This window comes from Vicia villosa, linkage group LG5 (genome assembly GCF_029867415.1).
Source record: "Vicia villosa cultivar HV-30 ecotype Madison, WI linkage group LG5, Vvil1.0, whole genome shotgun sequence".
NCBI lineage: Eukaryota > Viridiplantae > Streptophyta > Magnoliopsida > Fabales > Fabaceae > Vicia > Vicia villosa.
Window position 1 is genome coordinate 81,911,224 of NC_081184.1, and position 7,149 is coordinate 81,918,372.

At 31.9% G+C, this 7,149-nt stretch overlaps 1 pseudogene; it reads left to right on the top strand.

Annotated features, from left to right (window-relative positions):
- Positions 1–1,919: 1,919 nt before the first annotated feature.
- Positions 1,920–3,654, top strand: LOC131604902 (uncharacterized; annotated as a pseudogene).
- Positions 3,655–7,149: the final 3,495 nt, after the last annotated feature.

Consider the following 7,149-nt stretch of genomic DNA (forward strand, 5'->3'; position numbering starts at 1 on the left):
TTTAGACGCCGTTTTGGACGTTGTTCCTTAAATTGAATGCTCTATCATATGAAATAAAGAAAACAACAATAACTTGATTTTATTTTGAAAAGTATCATTTTCTACAAATGTGGTTTACTCTTGTATTGCATAATTGATGAGGTGCAACGATTTGTTGTTTGCATAATTGAATATATGCAAAGATGTGTGTTATGATAATATGATTGCTTCCCCTTGTTATGCAAATGGATGTTGTTCGTGGTAGATATGATTATCATGTGTTTTGATGAATGTTTTATCTGTTATGATGTCGTGGTTGTAACCGGTGATTGTTTTAATCGTAAGATGATGATTGATTTGTTTTGAATGAATGCATGATACATGTACATACTTGTTTGTGATAACTATGTTGAGTTATGTGAGACGATGTTGTTCATCAGATCGGTAATGTTGTAAGTATGACATATGTGTGCATTCATTCATACGCATTTTGGTGATGGATCCCGGTGATGTTGTGGATCAAATGGTGGGCATAGTTCCCATTGTGTGGAATTTGTGCCGGTTGGGCTGTATCTTGGTGAGGAATAGATCAGTCGGATGGGTTTAACCCATGTTTGGTACCACATGCATAAGAGTCTGCATGGTCTTTGTATAAATTGTGACATGTCAAGATGAAATCCGGTGTTATGATGGTGTTGTGTTATTGTTGCATACTATTGACTTGTGCTTGTGATTGGTATGAATTGGTAAATCTGAATATGCTAAGTAGGGTGGATAATTGCTTATGAATTCTATATCTGATGATTTATAATGCTATTTAATTTATGATGTAGTCTCACCCTTACTTTGATGATTTCAGATTGAAGTAGCGGCTTAAGCGATCGATGAGGATGGCTTGTAAAGTCATGTCTTTAGTTTTAATAAATAGATGTCGGTGTCATGCTCTGAGACTTATAACACTAGGGAACGCTTGATTGAGAGTTGTTTATGCTCTATTATTTCAGTTTGATTGTTTGGATAATCATTTCTTTTGAAATTAAGGCATGTGACCTTATGAATAGTATTTTATGTGGTTTTAAGAATTATCCAAAGTTTGTTTAATTTCCGCTGTGATAAACATGAATTTTATTCCAATCAAATGTCGTTTCTCGGTAGAGAATGACCATGAATGTAGAATTTTATTTAAATGAATTGTGACGCCCTTTTATTCATGTTTAACTCTGATTTTGTACTATGTTTTTCGGGGTATTTAGAAGGGTGTTACAGGAGTCATATGGATGTGGATCAATTTAAATTAAATAGAAACTATAATAAATGGATATAGATCACCTAAGTCCAACAAATAAACAAATCCCTTCCATGATAGCTTCAGAAAAGATATCATGTAGTTTTTGTTCCCTGCTTGTGGTTTTGTTCATTTAAGGATATGTGTGCACCATTTTCTGGTTTCTTAAGTGCTACCATTTGCTTGCACTGTTCTTGGCGTTGTTTTTGATTAGGTGTTTATTCCCAATCTTAATAAAATTGCTGAATTGGGAATTCGAGTTACTATAGTCAGTTCTCCTAAAAAGCTTGGTAGTTCTCCTAAATTGCTGAATTGGTTTAATTAGGAAAAAACTTGGGGATAAAACTTGGTAGTTTATATTTGACTGTAGTTGAACTCATTGAAATGATTTGGCCAAGAACACATTTTAATAACAAATAATTTCCAAGAGTTTATCATTTTTTATAAATTCAAGTTATTGTACGGAAAAAGAAGGCAAGGAACTGAAAAGTAATTTACAATTTCTAAGAGTTTATCATTAATGGTTTAGGGCATCTCTTCTATCAATATATATCTATCATCTCCAAATCGACGTTTGGTTGCTCGTGGGAAATTATATAACATTGGTAGTGATGTCGTGCATGGTATAAAATTACTACCGGGATATGTCAAAGTTATGATTGAAGTTCCTATTGTGTCAGATGCTCCACTGCCTATATCTGTTGAATATGGTGATGTCTCGATAGTTGGTCAGGCAATAGGTACAATCGTTCCATGGCCATTTAAATTAGTTGACTTTGTTAATGAATGTCAAAAGGTAAGTGACTTATTATTAATATGCTTGATTCCTAAGTATATATACTTATTTTATTATTTGATCACTAACATTAGGTAATGTAACTTTTTAGATACCTGGTAAATTTAAAAGAAAGGATAAGAATATCCAATATAATGCTGAATCAATTGCATCACCAATCAAAAATTCCGAAAATCCAAAAATTCAAGAGTTGCCATCTAAAGTTGGGGGTTCAACTAGTTCTTCTACTTTGCAATTCCTTGATATGTATGTAAAAATGATGATGAAGCCCGAGTCGGTAATTGAGATAACCATGGAGAAAAATATATTTGGTGAGGAATTTCAAGAGCATGTACATGTGGAGAACATAAAAGAACTTATTGATCACAAGTGGTTAAGTGCCACTGTTATTACAATATATGTCAGGTACATCTTCATCTTGAAACTTCTGGGTAGAAGTACATTGATGTAATTGTTTGTGTGTATAAATGAAAATGTTTCTTTGTCATTTTAATTTTGTATCTTGACTTATATGATTACTGATATCTAAAATTGTTATTTTTCATTTCAAGGTACTTGTATGACAAGTTCATTACTCCAAATGGATTAGTGAATAAGTTCTCATTCATATCTCCATATGTCTCAAGTGATGATAAAGAAGGAAAAAACATATCAAAATTACTCTTGATAAATAAAGAGTTCAAGGAAAGGATGATTCTTGCCCCTTATAATTTTGGGTAAGATATGTATTCAATATGTTATCTTTAATTACTTTTGATTATGAAAGTTATTGAAATATTTAAATTTTGGATGTAGGAATCATTGGGTGTTGCTTGTCATCAATCTCAATGCTGAGATTATATATTATATAAATTCGATGAATGTTGAGCACGATAACTATCATGATTTAAAAAGGAAATTTGAAAAGTAAGCATAGGTTCTTTCAATTTAATATTTATATGGTTATAATCATTATAATAATTATTTATTTGAAGTTTTATTTTGTTTTGTTAGTGCTTTGCACATTTATCGTGCCTCTGATAAAGTTAAAGTGTCCAAGTCCAAATCAAATAAAATCACATGGACAAAAATAAAGGTATTTTCTAATTATTGTTATTTTTAATAATGATGTATAGTAGAGGTCATTGATGTAATTTTTTTTTGCAGTGTCCTTGTCAAACTAACAGTATTGACTGTGGATATTTTGTCATGTGATTTATGAAGGAGGTCATCATGGAAAATCAAAATAAAATTCATTTGAATGTAAGTGATTTTAATATTAAATATTATTATTATTATTATTATTATTATTATTATTATTATTATTATTATTATTATTATTATGAAATAGTCATATAGACATGGAATAAAACTAACTCAATTCTAACTCAAATTTGTGTTGTTTTTATATTTGAAGTACTTTCCCGCACGCAAATGTGTTACTTATTCTGAAAATAACTTAGTCGAAGTCAAAGAGGATTAGGCTTCCTATATGCTAGAGGATGTTATTAGTGAGTTTCATTTGCCTTATGCTTTAAATTTTTTATTATGTGTAGTAGAATATGATGCTTGTGTTGGTTGCATGTTGCATCCTGAGTCCAACTCAATTATTTAACACATTTCATCAGTAAGAAAAATTAAGATATACTTAAATTAAAATATCTTGTTCTGTATTGAGTATGAGATCGATTTCTAAAGACAACACCAACTAGGAATGAAGGATGATTCAGTGTTTGTATGGACATCAATATGCTCCTATTTACCATATCTAACAACTAGATTTATATAAGATGTTTTATTTTCTTGAATGATTCTTGAATATCTATGTATATGCTGTTTTTTCCAACAATGGTAGTATGCTAAATAGGTATCTTTTGACTCTTTGAGTGTCTTGTTAGAGGATATAAGTGTTTAGGGATTGGCGGATTGTAGGAATACATTACTATTGCTCATGGATGTAGTAAGCGAGTTAGTGGTAGTGAGCAGGCTCATTTGGAAAAGTAAGGTTAATAGGAGTTAAAATTGGGAAATACTTTTGTTGATGATTGATAAGATGTCTAGAATTTGTCTACTTAACTATAGCTAGAATATGACTAGTATGTTTGTTGTACAATACATAATTGATTTTCTCTTTTGTGCCATAGGAAAACAAGTGGGAAAACATTTCATGCCCTCGACGTTGGATAACTTATGAGTTTTTCTGGATAAGTGTTTTTTTTGTGGTTCTACGCCTACTTTTATAATGTGCAAGCCTTGCATTGATTCTGCCATATACTTCTTTTAAGTTGGTTGTAATGTCTTTTGATTATATAATATAATATAATTAATTTGTGACTAAATAATATTTTTTTTATACAAATTAAGTATAATTTTTTATTTGATATATTCTTCATATTTACATTTATAGAAGAATATTAGTTATACTTTTTAGTATATTGAATTACTCAAAAAGCAGGTATAAAAAAATTTAAATAAATTATAAAAAAAGTTTACATGTAATAGCACTTTTTAAATAAGCAATATTAAATGTATCTATTTACAATAGCATTTTATGATAAAACGCTATTATACTTATGCATATGACATAGCATTTTAAAAAAGTGAAGATAGCGCTTGCTAAAAAAACACTATTAAAATCTGGAATTATATAAAGCATAATAACGGACTATGTTAGCGCTTTTAAAAAAACGCTATTAAAACAATCATTTAATAGCGCTTTTAAAGTGCTATTATAAGTGGCGAACTTTTAATAGCGGTGACTTTAATAGCGCTTAAAAGCGCTATTAAAGTATAAAAAAGCGCTATTAAATGACCTTTTTGGCGTAGTGATGAGATGTGTATAGTCAAAGTGCTTTTACCATTTCCCTTTCCAATTTTAATCCTTCTCGTGTTATCCTTTTTGAATCTTTTGAGACGTTATATCTTCCACTTTAAACCAGCATAACGATTATGACCTTTGAGAAGTCCGACCTATACGACTAGGGATTTAGGATTTAGTATTAGTAGATTTTAATAAAATATCATACCTTTTAGATCATCTCTTTCTACATAGCCTCTATATATAAAACTCATGTTTTTACTTTCTTTTAATTACTCTAAAATTTTCCTCTTCCATGTGAAACCTTGTTTTGCAGTTTATTGTTCAAGAAAGCTATCTTAAAGATGAACAAGTTTTTGATGATGACAAATAGTCTTTGATGATAACAACTAAAGTCAAGTGTAAAAAGGTTAAAGATGCAACTAGATGAGTAGGGTTTGATAAACTTGTTTCTCTGATGATGGCTTCTAAATGAAATATAACTCAAGCCTCATTTCATAGTAAAGCTTAACACACTAAAACAATAGAGTGTTAAACAATAGAGTAGATTTATGTTTTTAACTGTAGCACTGCCAGAGAAGTTTGGAACATACTGTAGGAAATTTATGAAGTTTCAAGTGTGATGAAAAGTAAAGGATGACCACACTAGACCAAGATTTTGAGAAACCAAATGAAAATAAAGAAAATTTTCAAAGATGGTTCTCGTGTGTTGTGAAAAACGATGTCAAGAACAAAATATAATAGGAATTAGGGAAGATAAGAAGAACACAAGAATTGGTTATAACTGCTATTCTTTTACTTTCTCTTAAAACAAGATTACAAGTTTACAAGAATAACAAATAACTTCTCTCCCCCTAAATTAGGATTTGCAGCTTAGCAATGATGAGAGACTAGTATGCTATTTATAATAAAACCTAACATACTAACTAATGGGCTTTTTCCACAAGGCCCATTACACAAGCCAACTTAATAAACAAGCTAACTTAACAAATTAGGGTTTAAACACTAAAACCTAATTTAACATGCTAACAACCCTAGCATCTTCAACACAAGCATGTGAACAACCTTCGACTTCATGCTTAATCTTGTCGAACCAAGAAGCTACCCTTCGACCATACTAGAGTTCGATCCAATATCTCATAAATCTCCACCTTGGACCTAACTCTACAACGTCAAGGGAACAAACTAGCTTTCTTCATGCCGCTTTATCAACTGCATACAGTAGAAAAACATGCAAATCGGCAATATCTTGGTGATCATATCAACAACATTGTCTTCAGTCGAAACCTTCAGCACTTGGACTTCTCCATGCTCGATTACTCCTCTGACGAAATGCAGCCTCACATCAATGTGCTTAGTTTGCTCATGATAGGCTGAATTCTTCGACAGGTGTATTGCACTCTGACTATCATATTTAACAGTGATACCTCGACCTTGAAGTTTCAGCTCCTTTGCAAAACCTTCAAGCCACAATGCTTCTTTCACAGCTTCAGTTAGGGCAATATACTCCGCTTCAGTGGTTGATAGAGCAACAACCTTCTGAAGTGTTGCTTTCCAACTATTTGCAGTGCCAAACATAGTGAAAACATATCTGGAAATAGATTTTCTGGAATCCATACAACCTGCATAATCAGAGTCGACATATCCTTCAATTTCTGCTTTACTATCTTCACCCAAGGCTCCACAATAAATTAGGACTCTATTCAGAGACCCACTTATGTACCTTAAAATAAACTTCAATGCTTGCCAGTAAGCATTTCCAGGGTTCGCCATGTACCTGCTTATAAGACTTACTGCATATGCTATGTCGGGTCTAGTACATACCATAGCATACATCAAAAAACCAACTATATTAGCATATGGAATGTTATTCATATAGGCTCTTTCAACATCAGTACTGGGACACTGATCAATACTCAACTTGAATTGAGGGTTTGTTGGAGTCACAACTGGCTTCGAATTCGACATTCCAAACTTTTCCGGAATCTTCCGTAGAACTGCCTTTTAAGATAAGCATAACTTCGACTTCTTCCTATCTCTTCGAATGTCATTTCCAAGAATCTTGGAAGCAGCTCCCAGATCCTTCATATCGAACTCCTTATTGAGTTCAGCCTTCACCCTCATCACATCTTCGACATTGTTGCTTGTTATGAGAATATCATCCACATAAAGCAACAAAATAACAAATGAATTACCAGGTCGAAATCGAAAGTAGACACAGTGGATGAACTGACTTCTAATGAAACTTATGCGTGCCATGAACTTGTCGAATCTCCTATTCCATTGTCGAGG